Here is a 21,449-nt window from a genome sequence, read left to right on the forward strand (position 1 = left end):
TGTATTTTCCCTTTGTCAATATGCAATGATAAGAATTAAAAAAAACTACTTTTCAACTAAAAGCTGCATGCAAGGCCTCAAAATTATAAATTGTATTTACCCTATGTCAGTTACTATAGTATGATATAATAATTATAATGATACAGTATAATATTAATCAATATAATAATATGAACATAAATGTAAGTGATCACACCATTAGCAAAACATTTCAAAAACAAGATATCTAAATGGTTTAATATTCTATTGACAGTTGATGCTTATACCTAACTTGACAGCATTATACAGTTCTGTGCAAGCCATTTACTACTTACACTGTGTACTAATCATAGTCAGAACAGAATTTAAATGTTTTCTCCTTCCTGCACGTTATAATGCAACAGACTATCTGATAGATATATTTGGTTGTCTGTGTTATTAAACACTTGAAGCGTTAAGACTTCTGTATGTTTTATGTCCACATTTTGAATTAATTTCTACTAAATTCATGACCAAACGTTTAGGGCTATTTCATCACTAAACTGTGCAAAACTTTTTTCTCTATAATCAATATGATTAAAAAGCATTCTGTATTATCTATTCTGATATATCTACATGCGAAAAGTCAATATGGTCCGATTAATCTACATAATTGAATGCATTGAACTGAAGCGGAAATATAAAAAGTAGCAGACATGGTAAAAATTCATTGAAAAGGGGTGTGTTGTATATCTCATGTAATACATGAAAAACAGTAGATATTGTAACAATATGTATGTGACAGTTTTGAAAACTCTGTCTGGAAAAAAATACAGAATAATTGTCAGGAAAACGGCTTATATATATAAAATCCTTTTTAACCAGGACATCAAAGAGTGAGTGAGTGAGTTAGATTTTACGGCGAACCGACACAAGGACATCAAAGAATCAATGTAGAGTGACAATATCTGCAAAACAGAGATCCTATAACATTTATATTACAGACGAAATGTGCTTTTCTTCGTCTTCGATAGATAGCAATTTTGGAAATTGAATTGGAAAAATCTTTTGAATGAAATAGCGGAATTTCCAGTCCATTAATTGCGTAACGATACAGAGAGTTAATGATAATATATTGTTTCAAGAAGAGCCTAGTTGATACCTGTTACATAAACCAGTATCTTTAGGTTTATGATTTGGAGAAATCCACTTTAAACTGTAACTGGAGAACGAGTAAAGGAACACTACTTAATCCTTTTGAAAACACATGCTGCGAAAGAGCGGAATTCATTTTTACTGTTCAATATTGCTTCAAGTTGAATATATACCAACACAATCAAATATGAGAACTGAGCGGGACGTTTCACAATCCTTAAATGCATTATTATAACAAATAAAATTCAAATTACATGTTTCTTTACAGTCACAAGTCACAATTAGATTGTTGCATACTGTTACTATACAGCAATTGTGTCTACATGTATTGTAAATACAATTGTTGTAAAGCAGAAAACACATTCACAATAAAAGTAATTAGGGGGAAAAATAAATAGAAATAACATGTGTAGTATAAACTAAAAGATATAAATCTGAAAATTAGGAAATATAAAACTGTCCAACTGATAGTTAAAGAAATAGGCAAATAACCCCGCGTCATTTCATTCCAAAGTTTGTTTTCAATTACGCGTAACAGTCACAGAAACAACCTTAATAATGTAATAAACAATGTTCTGCCGTGGGCATTTGTGTATGCAAAGTTATCAATTGGCGTCTATCCTGTAAACAGATAAAATTGATAATAAATATATATATATTTTTTTATTTTCAGAACCGCAGGTTAGGCACATAACTACGAACTGAGGGGTTTCAATATGAACCTTGCTGGCGTTGCACATGACCACTTAAAGAGAAAACTCTTTATAAATATAATGTGGATTCTTACATTTTGTAAATCAAAATTGAATTCGAAAAGAAACCACAGGTTAGTAGAATGGAATGACGTAAATGATATTGTCTAACCTGTGCTTCTATTATTTCATTCTAGTTGTTAACAAGTAAAGAATATGTTGAAACAATTATTATTTCTGTTATGCAAAACAATCGGTACAAAAAGAATATTCTACATTATTTAATTGACAATTATTCAATACCCACTCAAACATAAACTTTTGTTACGTCATGGGTTGTTGTTTCTTGCATACCAGACGGGAATTTCCGGTATTTTTACCGGTGCTGGAAAAGTCCATCTTACATCCCGGGGTGTAAGATGACTCTCGTGCTTTAAATGACGTATTACGAACTACATATATGTAGAAGATTTATTACGTAGTTATTCATATTTTATGTTAAAAAAAAATTAAAATCCAGTACTTTGACAGTTCCTCTTTGTTCCTGATAGTATATTTCTCGATTCAAAACACGTTATTTTATCAAAAATTCATAACGTTATGCTGCAACTGATAAAGCAAAACCGGAACTAAACATTGTTATTTGTCTTTGGAACGTCTTGACGTCTTTCCTGTTTGCGGACGTTGCTTTCCCGCGCTTTGTTTAAATACGCTAATACAAGAAATAGTTCTAAAAAGAAAACCATTCGATTTTATTTTTATTATTTCTTGATCTCGGTATGCAAGAAAAAGATTCTGTCACTGGTTACAGGTGCAGATGGGAATATCCGGCTCTCGGGTAACTGTTTAGGCGGTAACTCGGCTGGAGCCTCTTTACTGCCTAAACAGTAACCCTCGAGACTGGAAATTCTCATCTGCACCTACAACCAGTAAAAGAATCTTATAAAGCAAAACGTAGTTTTGAATGTATATCGAGAAACATTTCATTATAAATGATTAACAAAATGTACTTTTAAGGGTATAAAGACATAACTTGTTCTGAAGTTTTCTCTAAGAGATATACGTTGTTAGGGTTACAACTGTTAATTAGAACAAATGAGCCATGCACACGGCAATGATTGGCCGTAAATACATTCCATTATTCCAATTAATTTGTTCTTAAGACAAATTGATAAAACTCCACGCAATAAAAAGATACAATTTTATCAAATGACAAATCCTAATGAATACACACAATCGCGAAGATATCATCATTATCTTTTTATACAATGTGGTCCTAATATGAGACTGAATTCTTGAAAAGTATCTAGTATTGAAACAGGTAAGTGTGTCCTTATGTCATCTGTGTTAATGTGTTTCCTGGAAACCATAGTAATGAATGAAATGAACACAAAGCAGAATGAGTATACCATATGAGGAACCAAAAGCACAGAACGGAGATACATGTGGTAAGTGTTATTATAATTAATCCGCACCATGAAAAAGCCAACATAGTGCGTTTGCGAGCAGAATGGATCCAGACCAGCCTACGAATTCGCGCAGTCTAGTCAGGATCCATGCCGTTCGTTTACCGTTTCTCTAATTGCAATGGGCTTTGAAAGCAAACAACATGGATCCTGACCAGACTGCGCGGATGCGTAGGCTGGTCTGGATCCATGCTGGTCGCAAATGCACTATGTTGGTTTTCCCATGGTGCGACTCATACATTATTGTTATACAGAGAATAATAAATAATCCATAACGGATGATATGAAACAGCCAGAAATTGGAATACTTTTAAAAAGTATTTTTTTAATATTATTTAATAGAATTTACTGCAGAATTACCTCAGTTTCAGACAGAAATTGAATTAAAGTGTATTTACTACTAATGTTGATTGAATTTGAAAAATGTTATTTTTTTCAATATCTGTGAATCAGAATTCTACTTAAATTTCAAAAACTTTGTACTTACTTTCAAGTAGAGTGAAATATATCGTGCAGGTATTTCTTGCGTTTGCAGAGCAACCAAGTGGTTTGTGAAAGAAACCTGTAACGGATTTTGTTCATAAACAGCAAAGTGTCTTCAATTTAAAAGAAATTAAAAGAAAGTTTTGAAGTAAAAAGTATATTTCTGGAGTTAGTTCTTCGCTTTATCTATTTCTTCAATTTAAAAGGGAATTATTGTTAGTGTAACGAAATATATATAAGTGATATATGGCAATTAATTTACACAATTTTAGACACATGATGGGAAAAGAATATATTATTTCATCCTTGGTCTACTGAGTCATCTAAAATAATGAATCCATTATTTGTTCTAAAAAAAGCTATTACAGAGAAGTGATATAACAACGTTATGGTCATGCTGGGTCATTGAGTATACTTTGCTGATAATGTTTATTCAGATTTCTCTGAAACAGTTATATTTTCATAACATTGATAAATAACGTATTTCTAATCTGAAGTCTGAAATGTATTTAGTGCGGTTGATATCGAACTTTGTTACATACACAACTTGGATTATTTCAAATAACTACAAATTAATGAATTAAATTCCATATGTTCACTAATTCGGTTAAAAAGCTTTAAATCGAAATAAGTTATTAAAAGCAGCATTCATGTTCTTTTTTTTGAAGTATCAAAACACCATGCATTTGCAGAGTATTCAGTGCACACTGAACAGAAATAACTACTGGGAGAGTTAAACTGTTTCCCTCTGATTGCAGACTGTATACTTATTTAGTAAAAAAAATTAGAAATCCGAACACAGTTACTTCGACGTTGCACCTAAGAGATGTTTGCATGCATAATAATGAATACGAGTATTAGTATAGTATATAAACAAAATAATGCTACAAACTGAGATTTAAAGAATAAAATCTGTAAAAAGATCCATTGGAAGCATAGAATGTAACCAAGCAGAATAATAGTAGACTCGGTTTGATTGAGTCTGTTCATGAGAGGTAATGAAATATGCAACACCACTCACGCCCTCTATCACCGGCTTAAGCAGAACTCTATTACACATATATTGAATTTACTCCATGATCCCAAAGGACCAGAAAATATAACAAAACTTACTAAATAGCACAGTTTTACATATTTTGTTTCTGTTATAAGATTAATATGTAACGTTGTGAATATTATGAAATAAACGAGTTGATAAAGAATAGTTTCTTGATCAGAAAAACAGACCAGTCTTGATACGAACTGTAAACCTACGCGCAAAATAGTGCCGAATATAATTTCATTATGTTCAAGAGCATGTAACCTCAAAGGAATTCAGCAGCAATTATAGATTAAAGGAACATGCCTCTATTGTCACTTTGCAATTGAGGAGACTGCAGTTAGTGTAATGTGACTTTAAATGTATTCTATTTGCGTGTACCGGATTCGATTAATTGTCTCTAACAATTACTTTGTTCCTACTTAATTAAATGATGGAAAAACGTGGAACTTGAATTATTTACAAAATAAGATTGATTTACATTCAGTATATAAGACTTGCAATCATAGATGTTGCCATTTATTTTACATATTCGTTTAACAAACTTATACACGGTATTTTTTCAAAGACTACAAACTGTGTCAGTGGTTTCCTAAATATATATGATTTGAATAAGGCAAAGCCTAAGAGCGATATTGGAAATAAGTGTTAGCAACCAAACGGTTCAATTTTCTAACGCAATCCGTAGCACTTGTATATACGATACGTACGTGCATGCGTTTACTAGAATGTTTAAAGTAGGCACTGATAAGCCATAATGACGACTCGGGCAACTGTTAGTGAAATACTCTGATTCCAGAAGCAAAATGGTTAGTCTGGAAAAGTAATTAAATTACCCCTTCTTCATATTCCTTTGATTACGGTAAGCATGAAAATATGTAGATAAGTTTACTTATCGGTTTTGCTTAAGCGAAAGATAATCGCTAAAAATAAACACTTTCAATAACTTAACCAGATCTAAATTACGTAAATCAAACAAAAGTTCCCTTTTGATCCGTGATTTACTCACAAATGAAATGTTATTATGTCACTCCCTTGAGGAAACAACCAATCCCATGGATTTAAAAATACAAGTATAATAGAAATATCGATTTAAGGAGATAGTAGACCTTGTTACCAGAATAAATTCAAATTAGTTACATAAACTGTAGCAATTTATTTATTTATGTAATGTAATGTTTTAGCTGATACAATCTCAATTTTGTTTATCTCTGTCCCTTCGAGTACAGTTTTAGTCCAGGTTTGAAGTACATGACCCTCTAAATAGGTTTTGTATATCGAAAGAAGAAGAAAAATATAGATACATGTATTTAACACTTTCCGGTTTTCACTGTTATCCGTAGAGGTTTGTGTAGTTGATAATTTTACTAGTATACGCGCTAGCTTTCAAGTATAAGCTTAAAACGTGCATGTCGCGGGGCTCGTGTTTTCATAGTATTGTTCTCTAATTGTTAACATATATGTATGATAAAAGGTTTTGGACGACTTCAGTGCCATTTTGTTAATGACCAACATAGAATATCAGGGATATATTCCAAGCAGAATACCAAACACTTTACATGGTACCCAATTTATTTTAGCGTTTAAAGTAACCATGGCAACAGAGACGTTTAAAATACCTTATATCTTGCTTTTTTTATCGCAATTAGAAAAATATTAAATAAATTTATTTGTCTTGTTCAGTGTGGCTTCAAAAAATTTATTTCAAAAGTAAGTAAAATGTTCGTGTTATTTGTATTTATTTAAACTGTTTTTAAATCTTACAAGGCAGTCTGAAGGACAGCTAAATTCCCCGCCACTGCTATGGATAGTGAAAAGGTAAACCTTTGATTTTAGCTGTGACCTTGACCTTGAACTGACATGGCTGACTCATGAATTCTGCACAACGTCTTGATGAGGTGATCATTTGACCAAAGTTTCATGAAAATCCTTCAAGGGGTTTAGGAGATACAGAGAAGAAACCTTTGACATTCAGTTGTGACCTTGACCTTGAGTTGACATGGCTGACTCGTGAGTTCTTGATGAGGTGATCATTTGACCCAAGTTTGATGAAAATCCTTCAAGGGGTTAAGGAGAGACAGAGTGGACACCAAATGGAAGGCTCAAAGCTTCGACCCTAAATTGTGACCTTGACCTTGAGCTGGTATGGTTGACTCATAATTTCTGCCTATCGTTCTGATGAGGTTTTCATTTGACCCAAGTTTTATAAAATTCCTTCAAGGGGTTTAGGAGATATAGAGCGGACACGAAATGGAAGGCTCAAACCTTTGACCTTCAGCTGTGACCTTGACCTTGAGTCGACATGGCTGACTCATAAGTTCTGCACATCGTTTTGATGAGGTGGTCGTTTGACCCAAGTTTGATGAAAATCCTGCAAGGGGTTTAGGAGATATAGAGCGGACACAAAATGGAAGGCTCAAACCTTTGACCCTAAGTTGTGACCTTGACCTTGAGCCGGCATGAATGACTCATGGGTTCTGCACATCATCTTGATGAGGTGATCATTTGACCCAAGTTTTATAAAATTCCTTCAAGGGGTTTAAGAGATATAGAGCAGACTCAAAATGGAAGGCTCAAACCTTTGACCCTAAGTTGTGACCTTGACCTTGAGCCGGCATGGCTGACTCATGGGTTCTGCACATCGTCTTGATGAGGTGATCATTTGACCCAAGTTTCATGAAAATCCTTCAAGGGGTTTAGGAGATATGGACCGGAAACGATTTTGTTACGGACGGAAGGACAGAACGGACGGAAGGACGGACGCAGACCATTCCTATAATCCCTCCGCCACGGCGGGGGATTAATAATACTTACTGCAGTAACCCTGGTCTGACATTTGTATGCAAAAATCATTGTGCTTGGAAGTATTATTCTCATAGACAGTGTTGAAATGCAGGTAACTGGCGCGTAACATCATGACGCGACAATCTCAAGTTCATTTATCTCCAATTTTTATCCAGGTTTGAAGTATATGACGCTCCAAAGTTATTTAATATTGAAAGAAGAAAGTAAATACGGATATTTTACACTTTTCAGTGTATTTGGATTTCACTAGTATCAGTATAAGTCTGAGTAATTGATAATTTTACTAGGATGCGCGATATATATTTTCAATGGGTTTAAAGTTTCTCAAAAAGCTATATTAATAACACTGTCTAACAATACTTTATTGGGTTAGATAATCATAACTATAATTTACAGGCGTTCAATTTATTATTATTACTAAACACCTCTCTTTACAAAATACACGAAATGTGATTTTCATTATAAAAGCATAAGATATGGCAATAATGAACAAGTGTAATTCTGTACATGGCAGTATAGCAGCGTTTTAACGGAATAACGGAAAACAAATAAAGTATTAAATCACTGATGAATATTTTGGTATCTGGATGGAATATATCGCATATTTTCATTTTAATAGCAGTGCAACTTAAATACAATTTGCGCTGTTGTCAATGATGCTTTAGTGGCGCAAAGGCAGTGACATGTATGATGATGTCTATATGTTTTATACCTGTTTGTTACGTCTATGTTTTATGATTGCAATAAAAGCATTTATTTCAGTGTAATTACACGTGCCCTTGTTTCCATATTGAGAGCTGTATAGCTGACTGCATTCTCTAAATGTAACATATCTTTACTTCTGTCCAGAAAATGTAAAGTTTACTACAGCAGTTTTATGACTAAATTGTATTCCACTCACTTTTGAAGTCAAGAGATAGCACTTACTATGCCTATGACACGATCTAAATGTGATCCGCTAAAGGCACAGTACCAGTTTTATCCGGTATGGGCACATTACAACACTGGTTAAGGATCGGTACAGAACAATACCAAGTAAAGGGTGCAGCTCTATTACAACATGGATCCGAAATTAAGGGCACTGCAAAACGTTTGATCTGGTACGGCCAAAGCACCAATCGTTTCAAATTGAGACGTTTGAACAAATATAAACCGTTGGAAACTACGCGCTGGGCGCAATTTATATAACATAATAGTCTGCTACACATTTCCTAAAATAATGTTTAATGTACTAGAATTAACATAATTTCAAAAGCATGATTGAATATAGCAGTTCGGAAAATGTAACTTTGTGGCCGTTAGTTCAAAATTGAAGACTTATAGGATGCATAAAATTTTTTCAGGAATATTATTTTAGTGTAATTTTACTCGTTGACACGTCACTTGTCATTTTTAAAACCTAACCATCCCCTGTGCATGATATTGTATTCCTACATGCTGGTTACTTCGTTCTCCTTTTAAGGAATTATTACGCTCGAAGAAATAGTGCTGGTTTTAACAGTTGTCCTCATCTAATATTTGAAACATAACTACATCAATGTATTCATATGAGAATATTGAATTTGTGTAACGCAAGGTTTACATGGTTTGCTCATTAATAATAAACGAAGGTGATGCATTAAAGCTTGATATACTCTATAGAGATTTGTTAATTTTATCATTGCAGCAAGACTGTAGCATAGCATGATAATGGCGTAACATTTTACCAACAAGGGAAACATTCAAAATCAGATCTCAACTAACTGTCTATGATTCTTAATTTGTGTTAAATTAAAGTCATACATCTTACGCAGTTTCTGTATATTCTCGACATCATTTATCTCGCGGCATCATTTGTCTCGCGGTTTTTTCATAGCGCAACTTAGTCGGTGTTTACGTTGTCACGTTGTTGACCTACTTTCATCTTGCGACATAAAACATCTCACCTGCCAGGAACAGTATCTTGGTGAGTAACTTCCCATATATGTTGAAATTATTGTTTTCTATTGAAACAGCCACAAAACTTACATGAAAATTCCATTCTTTTCAGATAATTTGCATATTTTACATGTTTGTATGCCCCGCCTCAATGGTCAAACACTACTAATATTTTATGTACTAGGATTCCAAAAACCAACCCATTCTGTCCGATTTTTTGATGGGTCAGACACCATTAATATTTTTTTTCTTTTTTCGGCACTGATACCATTCTGTCTTTTTGTTGCAGACACTGAAATACAACAGGGATAAGAAACCCTATGACAGGGAAAACCTATAAAGGGCATACCGGGCTACCATCTCAGAGATGTCGATGTACTATGCATCCAGGGTTTATAGGATACCAGAGTCAACCATAAGAGACAGGACAAGACAGAATGTTTCTATTACAAATACATGTACCACTAGCTCAACTCTTTCGTAGCCGTCACTGTCTTCCCCCAGAGATCTGGCATGGTCAACAGCCATTTACTGTATGTCAGTAATTGTGTATCCATTTCCTATATTAGCCATGTAAACTAACAAAACCCCTGGCAAGTAAGTAAAGGAGACCATCACTAATTATTTCAGAGTTGTAAACTATTCTTAAAGAAAAACTCATGGATGCTCCTGAAAATATATTCAATATTTGCGAGTCAGGCTTTCAACAGAACATACACCACCAACGATTGTATTGTATGCGGGACCGACTCAAAAGCCTCAAGCTGTCACTTCTGCTAGATCAAAGACAACGACTGTAAAAGGTGGGTCAAATGCTGTTCCACCTTTCTATACATTTCTAGGGAAAAGGGGGTGTGACAGCCTGCTGGAGGGTGCTGCCCCAGGGTCAGTTGGTGAGTGTCTGAGAATGGTTTTGTAAATAGGTGTGTTTTTGAGACATATCTAACTGGACAATTCACAGCATGCTAGATTAAGCTAGTGAACAGACAGACCTAATACTCTGATACTATATGATGGTCACAAATTTCACCTATCATTGACCTTCACAAAGAGAACACTCCGTGATCTTGTTTGTATTGCCTCCACATTCAAGTCATCCCACCCAATCACTGAATGTCAGGTATTATGCTCAATGAAGCATTATTACAATCGCGGATGTAAGGCATACAAGCTCTCCAATCCGGGTAAACATCACCAGATACGAAGTAGCCAGACTGACTGCAATACCTATGCAAGGGCATTCCCATCAGAGAACATCAGCAGTGCCTTCAAGAAAGCAGGAATGTATCCATTTGATTTTAACATAATAACTCCAACTCAGACAGCGTTATCTTCAATTATCCCTGATCCAGAACCAATTCAAGAATTCCCTCCTCTCCAACAGTAACTGTAAATGATAATATCCAGCAAAGTCAACCAACACTGGAAAAAAGTCAACCCAAAAACAGCTTCCTTGAAAGCAAGAAAATCAAGACAAACTCTTATATAAGAAAGCTACAACCCGCTGAGTATACTCATTTTTGCTTCCATCGACCGTCCATCTCAAGCAGAAAAATGCATGTTCGGGCATTAATTCAATACGGCATTTGCTAGATTTACAGTTCGCAAAGATATGCATCAGTTTCATGCGATTTATGAATTCACTCGCACAGGTATGAATCTTGAATGCATATGATGAAATATTGTATTCTTAATAGTTTGAGCAGTAACAAATCAAAAAGCATAGCATTTTATCACGAAAAATCACAACTACCTATGGCAGGATTCGAATCCGGGTCGTTCGGGTGCTAGTTCAATGCTTATACCAGAACAAAAAAGCCGACTCCATTACGCTATTGTCAGAGATTGTTTTCAAACATACAGGCTAACCACCATCACTCCAAAAATATAAAGAAATAAAAAACAAACGATGGACAAACTATTCGTTTTCGCGATTTAATTTTTTATCAGTAGCACATAAATGTTTGGTTTCACGACATTTTTTTTCTTTTGAAAATCGCAACTGAAAAGGTGTCAGGGCTGCTACTGCTCTCATCCAATTTTTAAGTTGAAAATAATTCGGACAGTTTAAAGACGCAAAATAAACATACTAGTAATTATATTACAGTGTGTTTTTAATTTAATATACTCTCAGTCTGTAATGTAATAGGTTAGAACATGTCTCATTAGAAGCTTTTAACCCAATTAAGGAACTTGAAAGCAGACTGAATGTTACTACATGACATGTTTTAATTGTACTTGTAAAAAAGGTCACGATACCAACTGATTGGTATACGATAGCGGACACATAATGACTTTCGGCAATTTTCGGTATATTCTCCATACGCTACTTCGGCATTCATCGGTGGTCAAAAGCAAAATATGACTTTACGTACCTTCGGGAAATGTCGAAATCGCATACGGATATCAATATAACGTTAACAAACGGAAATTGCCGATTGTCAATACGGATCCAGTTCCGTAGACAAAAAAAAATGTTACTGAAAAACCTACTGTTAAAATGCCACTGCAACCAGCCAACGTCTTCCTACTCCATTTCCCCAAAATATGGCTTGTTTTTTTACATCCTGCGAAAATAAATTGAGATGTAAAACTTTATCAGACATTGGTTGAAATGAAATGAGGACTGAATTATATACTTCGAAAAAGTTCATGAATCAGTTGAACCCTTCCAGAAAAAGTATCAACTTTAACAATATTTTTGAGACACCGGTATTTTTTAATTAAATGACATCATGCGCAAACCAAAAACATATAACATCTTGGCACCGTTTTTCACCTGAAATCATTTTTTTCTTTTGCAACTACCGAATTTTTTTATAAACAAGAGGGCCATGAAGGCCCTGTATCGCTCAATTGTCAGACATATTGACCTAAAGATCATCTAGATTAACATTCTGACCAAGTTTCATTAGGATATGAATATACAGTTATAAATCTGGCATCTACAGTGTTAACAAGCTTTTCCTTTGCTTTGACCTAGTGACCTAGTTTTTGACCCCAGATAACCCAAAATCAAACTCGTCCAAGATTTTATTAAGCCAATAAGGGTAACATTCAGACCAAGTTTCATTAAGATAGGGCCAAAATTGTGACCTCTAGAATGTTAACAAGCTTTTCCTTTGATTTTGACCTGGTGACCTAGTTTTTGACCCCAGATGACCCAATATCAAACTTGTCCAAGATTTTATTGAGGGTAACACTCTGACCAAGCTTCATTAAGTTTGGGCCAAAATTGTGACCTCTTGAGACTTGAGTGTTAACAGTCAAATTGTTGACGACGGACGACTGATGGAGGACGATGAACGACGGACATTGGGCGATCACAAAACCTCACCTTTGAGCACTTCGTGCTCAGGTGAGCTAAAATAATATTACATCTTATTCTGTTTTGTAACATCAGATAATATCCTATGCCCTGCTTGTTATTCATGTCAATAAAATGGATAAAAATGATATGTCATTTGAATTGAACATTTGTCTTTATTTTGATTCATCACATGTTTGATGTCGCGAGAGTGCAATAAAGCCATAACTTAAAAATGATAATACACTATAGTATAATAAAGCTTTGACGTCGACGTCGTTTATAGTATATTTGGTTGAACTGACTTGTTTATATAGTAAAGAAAGTAGATTTTTTTGTGATTCGACAGGAAAAGTCAACATAATAAAAAGAATATAACATTGTGACTTTCCACATTGAATTTATTAAACTCGTTGAATAAAATTGATAAAATGCTCGTCAGAGCCTCGCATTTTATTTAATTCGTTTAATAAACTCAATATGAAAAGACACTCATGTAATATTCTCTTCTTATTATATTGGCTAGTTTTGCATACTGTCTAGTAAGATACTATTATAGAGTCCACCCGCTAAACTCTGTAGGAAGCGAACCGATCTACGGATCGTAAGTTCGATCCTCCGGCAAAGTGTATGTTCTTCCGCCAAGTTCCGTGATGATTGGTAAAATACTTTGTGTCAGAAATCAATCGTAACCTATTTCTGATTCGTGCGGGAAAATTGGGAAAAGCTTAGTACAGGTACAGAGAAAATGAACACTGTTCAAACCAGACATACACACCTCAGCAACTCCTTCCGATCAGCAGATGTAATCACATGTATCTTGTAGCTTCCTGCGTTGATACACTTAGACCAGTGTTTGTTACTGTGCGCTCAAAACATCCGCCATCACCTGACAAAACAAAAAAAAAAAAAAAAGTTAAATGAAATTCTCCATCAAATACGGTGACCCATCATGCTCGACTACCCGCGTTTCACATCCGTAGGACCAGTCCACAGATAATTAGTACCACATATTATGATATTAAGCCACTAAAAATCATTTAAGTTTAACGTAATACACAACATAACACACTTTTCAGCTGCAAATTTTACATCCAATAATGGGCTTGATCTATTTCCATCTTGGTTAAAAAAAACTGGGAGAAATATCTGTAACATTTTCGATTGTAGGGTTAACGCACGTTTTTTTGTGTAACAACATCTGCAGAATCCCAAGGGATTGGTTGGTGCACGAGCCCGTAGGGCGAGTGCACCAACATAGCCCGAGGGATTCTGCAGATGTTGTTTCACGAAACAAACGTGTGTTATCGCTATTCTTGCATAAAACACAACTTAAGTGCTGGAAATATCGAAAAAACAAGACTATCCAGCTGACATTAGCCGATCGAAGTCGGTCGTTTCAGGTTGTTATGGACACATGTTTTATTTATGCATTTCCAGGGCATACAGAAACAGTGCGTATTTTATACATGTCGAACGGACATTCTTGTTGTGGTAATTTCTTTAATATTAAATATATGTAAAATAAGCATGACTTCCCCTTTTTCCGATATATCGGTAGGAACTTTAGCTTTAGAGGCTCGGAATTATGAGAAAAGGGCATATTCATAACCCTACACGGCATCGTGTCTTTACACAATTTGCAGGTGAGGTGCCGACAGAACACAATTCTGCTTGGTTTAAATTAATAGTCTGCCCCTTACGCTTTTTAAATGTAAATATTATCGTTTAATAGAAACTGGTATCAATACCTAGATTCTTCATGTCGTTAAGAATGAAATCTCTAGGCCTATAACTAGAAAATTTTGCTTTGCACCCCACCCCATCGCGATCAAAGTTTGATAAAGTTTCATAAACACAAAAATTTGAATTTTTCCAACATCGATATAATCAACTGAGATTGGATTTATAAACTCAAACATGGTTGGTGATATCTTCAAATAAATTGAAAAATACATAATAAATACCTTCTGTTCATCAAATGTTCATTAACTGTGGAAAAATCCTTCAAACTTTACGCTTCGTCATGTTTATGCTTTACATTACACACCATCACTGCATCAGTAGACTGCATAGATGTGTAAAGTAGACACAACATTTTTTAAATGTTTTAGTGTAAGATTTAAAGTTAGCATGTCAACTTTCTCGACTCAAATTAATTTGGAAAACGAAATTGTATTTTTGTAAATTGTTGTTTGCCTATCATTTTCAGGGATCAAATCGCGGCATGTAAACTTACTTTGAGTCTAATACGCGTAATAATACAATAATAAGGAACGTCAATTCAGTCGCGTATCAAGAGAGGTAGCGCTTATTACAAGTTAAAGTAAAGTTAGGTTGAAAAATGATATTTTTAATAAATATGCAGATGAAAAGATTTCATAAATCTCGGACCTTTCGACTTCGGCCAAAATTGATTCGGGATCCATAATTTGCTTACGTTGGACCCACAACAGCATATTCAAAACGTTCACCAACAGCGCGTGCTCACGAGAATCTCCTTGTTTGTACACGTTTTTTCCCTGTTTGTGCATGCCCAAAATCGGCAAAAAACAAAGGTTTTATGCAAGAATTTCTAATTATCTTAAGAATCTTTCACTGGTTGCGGGTAAAATGGGAATATTCGACCAGTAAAAAAATATAACGACATTCATCTGTTGAGTACTGTACTACAATTTTTTGGACTAAGATATTTGAAGCCCATTGAATCTATAGAAATATATGCACGTCAGATCCACATGGAATTTTATCAATAGGCTCATATTTTTATGCTATATATATATATATGACGTTTCGTACGTTGTTGGCGAACATCGGGAATTTGTAAGTTTCTTACACTTCAATGTTTCGTGAAATTCGTTTTAGAAATACGATTGTTTATATGCTTATATCACAAGAAAGGCAAAACAATCGCCCTGTTAGTAAATGTGATCGCATCTGCGTTAAATAATTAGTAAAAAATTAATTCGACATAGTATAATAGAAAAGAACACAAAAACGTCATGTAAGATGGAACAAAATTTACCAATGCGCATTACATAACGGCTTAGTTAATTCATAAAATTATTTTTTTCCGTCAAATAAGAAGACTCGGTGACGTGACGTCAACTATATTTGACGTCATTTCAATCATTTGCTTTTCAATACTTTCTGTAACAAATCGGAAGCGAAAGTCAGTTCCAACTGAAAACGTAAGATTTTATGTCTTTCCTTGACCAGATTTATTAAAACTTTTAAAACTATCGCATGCTTTCTATAATATTTATTTTGACAAAAAGTACATAAACTCTACTTTTGAATTAGTAAGTTGTTGTCCTGTTTTAACTTGGTTAATGGCGTTTAATATATGTATACTTTAATCCAGCCGCGATGTCACACGTGTCCAAAAAATGCAACAAAAAATAAAATTACGAACTTGTTACGTGCCGAAATATGTACCGAAATATGTATTTGTTTACAAATTTGCGACTACAGTCTGAAAGTACATACAGTTGTCTGCAAATTGATATGCATTAGTCTAATGTTGAATATAAATTAAATTTATCAAATGAAAATTGAAAAATCTAGCCAAAATGTCAATTTAATGTAACGTCGACGTTATGTTTGAAAACTAAATAACGTATACGCATTAAATTCTATCCGAACAATGCAATATAATTCACTGTCTGATAAATAATTTGATTGAATAAGCATCATTCGACATCTATATCAAATATTTCTTTTAAATATCGGAACGTTATGATTTATGAAAACTAGCCCAAACACCCTAAGTAATCCCTGTAACGTCAAAGCAGGGATCGAATTTAACTTTTTTTCCAACTAGCAAATTTTTGCTAGTGCCATTTTTTCCACTAGCAAAATGATGGGTTCCACTAGCAATTATTTAAAAGCTGTTTACGTGCTAAATTCAAGTTGTTTTGTTGTTGTTTGGTTTCATATAAAAGTTCACAGTCTGGACAGGCTTGGGACTTTCTGGTTTTGAAAGTACGATACAAACCAAAGTACTCAATGATTCTTTGGACTTTTGGCTTGACGTTGATCTTTTAAGTTTTTCTCAGGTCACAGTTGGTAGTGTTGCTAGCATTTTCGAGCTCCGCGGGCTTTTTTGCACCAAGAAACATGTTATTTCCTCTCCATTTTCACAGAATTTTGCAAATTACAGACGTCCAAAATGAAAACAAATATTGCCTAGACGCTTACTTACATATCCGATAATTACTTTTGTATAAAGCGACAAGCGTCTAGAAGCAGTCACGTGATTATCGGTAAATTAACTGCCCGAAAGGAGTTTTTAAAGAGAAAAGGACAGTTTGAGCGAATTCCCCGATTTTCGAACGTGATCGCAAAAATATTCGAGTGCCATGATTTTCTACTCGCATTTTTTATTCTTATTCGAATTTTGCGAGTTAGCGACCGTTAAATTCGATCCCTGCAAAGTGGTTAAAAACGATGATAACATCAGTTACGCTAATGTACGCCAAAAATGAGCGTAACGTCTATACTATTTAAGAAATAATTTATAGCAAAACAGTGCTTTATCACTATTTATACACGATGGGCGGTTATACGTCGGGCGTAATAATTTCACGAGGGCGCAGTTCGATTCTAATATGTTCTTTATTGTAAAATTTATATCAAATATGATGGAACTGTTTCTTCGCGCAAGCATGGCGCCAATAGTAGGTGCTTGTTAAAACACGCCAAGACCGGAAACGGTAATAGTATGCAGGCCTTTTTTTCATCAATTTAGGAATGCTACTGACACCGGTGGAATTGAGAAAATCTGCTCGGAAATGGTCTTAATTGGGACAATTTGCAAATTACCAAAATCTACATAAATGTGTTTTACATTTCAGAAATTGTTCAACAGTATTATAATTTACCTAAATATACATACAAATCAGCAAAACTATCTTAAAACAGCAAACACCCTAAAAGGTATAATCATTTGGGAATTTTAAATTCAACTTTGGGAAAAAACATACTTTAAGGCATTGGGATTACCACCTTTTACAGGAGGTAGAATTATAGCGGAAAAAAGACCTGGTATGTCGTCTTGCGACAGAATTCAGTTCGAGCAAAAATTATTGCGAATTATTCAGCAAAGCGAAAAACTTATTCAGTATGTGTATAAATTAATTCAAACAGTTGTGCAATGTGACATTTCGTTTAAAACATGTTTTTAAGTAAAATATTAAATGAAATTTGAAAGCGCTATTTCTTGATGCGTACATGGCGCTAAATATCACGTTGACGTGACGTCAACATAACATCGTTATGATGATTAAAGTATTGTTAGTCATATAAGAACACTGATGGTTGGCTGCAATAGGGATCATCTACATGGCATGTCCAATCATCTCACTTAGTTTAAACACTCTGGGCCTAGTGGTTCTCAAGTTATGAACTTGAAACGGTTTTTTTAATGTTCATTTCCCTGTGACCTTGACCTTTGATCGAGTGGCCCCAAAATCAGAAGGGGTCATCTACTAATAATGTCCAATAATCCTAATAAGTTTCAACATTTTGGGTTCAGTGGTTCCCAAGTTAATGATTGAAAAGTGTTTTTTATGTCCAGCCGCCCCTGTGACCTTGACCCTTCACGGAGTAATCCTAAAACAACACGGACCAGCTACTCTGAACGTCCTATCACCCTATGAAATTTGAAGGCTCTAGACCAAATAGTTCTTAAGTTATTGACTGGAAATGGATTTCCATGTTCTGTCCACTGCCACCTTGACCTTTAATAGAGTGACCCCAAAGTCAATAGAGATTAACTAGATCTACTCTGCATGTCCAATCATCCTATGAATTAAGGACCACAATGGAAATAAGAGATTTTTTCTCTCTTTCTTGTGTCATCCTTGATATTGATGTGACTGACATAGTTCATAACACATTACTTCATATGACAACTTTTATATGTGATTATAAATTTTATTATATGCATGTATTGTAACTATGTCATGTTTGCTCAATTATCGAAATAAATCTATCTATCTATGAAGTTTCAATATTCTTGGTCAAGTGGTTCTCAAATCATTGAGGAAATGGTTTTGCATGTTCATGTCCCTGTGACATTGACCTTTATTAAAGTGACCCCCAAAATCAACAGGGGTCATCTACTCTGCATAGTCAATTCTCCTGCATAGTTTCAACATTCTGGGTCAAGTGGTTCTTAAGTCAATGACCGGAAATATTTGTCCATGTTCAGGCCCCTGTGACACTGAAAATTATTAGATTGACCCCAAAATCAATAGGGGTTATTTAATTTGCATGATCAATCCTCCTGTGAAATTTCAACATTCTGCCATTACTGGGTCAAGTGGTTCTTATCATAATTACCACCCGCTTGAAGAATACTTCTAATCGTCGTCCATACTTGATGACGCGTCTCTGTATATTATGACAAAGCATAGAAATAAGCCTATTCCTTTATATAAATCTCTTTCAACTAAGTGAAGTATATCAAGTGCCTTGAAGTGGGTGGGATATGATCAATATTTATTGATAGAGCTTCAAGCGACTGTGATAAAAGTTATGGATAAATTTTTTACCTTGACTATTCGTTGACAAGTTGCTGCATAGATGTAACAATCCCTTCCTTTATCCTGTATTTTTTACGGTAACACAATTTTGTGACAAGATCAACAAAGCAGTCAACAAGTCGATATTTTCACAACTGTCATGCCTAGATCAAAAGAACGAGAATACTTGCTTATGACGTCATTTGTGACATCACTTATGACATCATCATGTATACCAATAATGTATTGTAACTGTGGGAAACTTACCAGGTGGAATCAGTCTGTACTTTATGCTTATTGGGACAATAGCCAAATAATATTGTCTAGCAACACCAGCAACGTCTTTTCGTGCTGCCCGCGCCAAGGGAAATCACTCTTGCTGTGTTCCGGGTTCAGGCTATCGCCCCGTAGGCCGTACCAGACCGTACGCGAGCACTACACTCCTCCCCGTCCTATTGAAAGGAGGTAGTCCTTACACCATGGAAGTAGACCATGGTGTCTTAGACCACGGAAGTATACCATGGTCTCTTGCTCATAAATATGAGATGTTCCTGGGTTTAACCAGTACTAGTATTGTGTCACTTTAGCCACAATACCACCGCTACCGGTGACCATGGATCTCCGCATCCATAGTGCACCAGGATCAGCCCCTATGGCCTAAACAGACTCAGTTCTTCTATAGATAGTCAATGCTATCATAAGAACTGTACCTACTCCAAGAATGGTCAGCAGCCGAACACTTACTAATAAACAACCTTTAGTCAAACAGACGGCTGACCCTAACCTCACACAGTTGCCTCTACCTGAGCTTTGCCTAACAGAGGGGGGCCTAGGTAACCTTACTGCTAGTCCAAGCAGAGCTCAAGTCTCCTCTGTGACAGGGCCTTGCGGTGCCTGCCCTATCCTAGTAAAACTGTGTGAGACCACACTTTCCTCGTCTGGGGTCTCTTGGACGAGGCTTCATCGGACTAATCTGTTTCTTAGTCCGATGTCCCAAAGAAGTTAAGCCATGACTGAGTTCAATAGCTTCCTCCTTCAGACTTTTCAGCATACCAAGATGAATGCCATCTTGACCTTAGTCACACTAACATAAAACACAATCTAACAGAAGAAATTGTTCCCTGTTTTACCGATTTGACTCAGCTACTGGACTGGCACGAAACAGATCGGACCATGCCGGATCTGTCCTTTCTCATTACCAATCCAAAACAAACAGCAATTTCTCATCCTGTTTCAACACTTCACTCAGCTCCACCACTAAGAACCACCAACTACACAGTCCAATTTTATCCCTCAGAGCTCCTTGATCTGGTACCGAGATGGAATTCTGAAGGCTAGACCCCAGACCCTTTGTAGAGTCAGAGGTACCTGTCGCACCCTTAAGCACGGCAAGTCTTTTGTTTGTCCTTTCCGGGGATAGGACCTCAGACTGTGAACTTGGTTGTCCTACAGTAGGCACTGAACTGACTGTCCAGACGTGACTGTATTACCGATTACCGAGGCCCTAAACAGCCTCAGTCACAACCCTCCTTGTGGTCTCCATGTTCATGTTTACAACAGCATGTTCAAACATATCTACCACAAAGAAACTTACTTCTCCTTGCCGACCTGGACCTATGGTACCAATGCATTGTTCAAATTATTCAATGCATCGGTGTCAAGTATCAACTTATTTATCCCCGTCGGCAAGGCTAACCCTGGCGGTTGCATCATAGCCTCTTATCAAAACTTCAAAAGCTCTGACCCACTCTCCCCGCCACACAAACCGAAGTTTGCCTGTCAAAGCATAAAACAGATTTTGCATTTATAAAGCCTCTATGGTAGTTCACCAGATTCACCTCTACTGGATCTGACTGTCATGACTTCATCAAATTTAAGCTCTAATTGCTTAAGTGCTTCAATGACAGTCCTATTATCTGGTGCCCCTTGTGTGCTACCGGCCATTTCTCCCACTGCAAAAATACGTTCCTCCTCTTCGCACCATTCCTCCTCTTCGAACGGCTTAGGTTGGTGCTTTGACATACCAAATATAGCCATGTGTGCCTGTTGGTATTTACGGACTACCTGCTTGGCCTGTTGGATACTCGTAGGATCAAGCAT

At 35.6% G+C, this 21,449-nt stretch overlaps 1 long non-coding RNA gene across 1 annotated transcript; it reads right to left on the minus strand.

Moving 5' to 3' along the window:
- Positions 1-12,005: 12,005 nt before the first annotated feature.
- LOC123554169 (uncharacterized) lies at positions 12,006-19,580 on the minus strand. Its single transcript, XR_008368439.1, has 3 exons — positions 19,380-19,580; positions 13,601-13,711; positions 12,006-12,082 (listed from the first exon to the last, which is right to left on the minus strand). It is a non-coding gene; the product is annotated as an uncharacterized LOC123554169 (long non-coding RNA).
- Positions 19,581-21,449: the final 1,869 nt, after the last annotated feature.

The sequence above is a fragment of the Mercenaria mercenaria genome, chromosome 18 (genome assembly GCF_021730395.1).
Source record: "Mercenaria mercenaria strain notata chromosome 18, MADL_Memer_1, whole genome shotgun sequence".
Taxonomy (NCBI): domain Eukaryota; kingdom Metazoa; phylum Mollusca; class Bivalvia; order Venerida; family Veneridae; genus Mercenaria; species Mercenaria mercenaria.